Genomic DNA, 226 nt, shown 5'->3' with positions numbered 1-226 from the left:
AAGCGCTGGAAAATGCATAGCGTTTATGTGCTGTAATAATCATGATTTGTAGTAAAAATGATTGTAGTAAAAATATGTAATGATTTAAGTTTAAGTGTTTAAGTTAAGTGTTTTTTTCTGGTTATTAGAATTAAGATATATTTTTACTATGAGCCTATACTATTAGAGAGCTGTAATATTTTCCTTTAAATGGAAATTAATGCTGAAAAATAAGATTTAACGTGAG

Source organism: Penaeus monodon, chromosome 15 (genome assembly GCF_015228065.2).
Source record: "Penaeus monodon isolate SGIC_2016 chromosome 15, NSTDA_Pmon_1, whole genome shotgun sequence".
Lineage (NCBI taxonomy): Eukaryota > Metazoa > Arthropoda > Malacostraca > Decapoda > Penaeidae > Penaeus > Penaeus monodon.
This window is presented reverse-complemented; position numbering follows the sequence as displayed.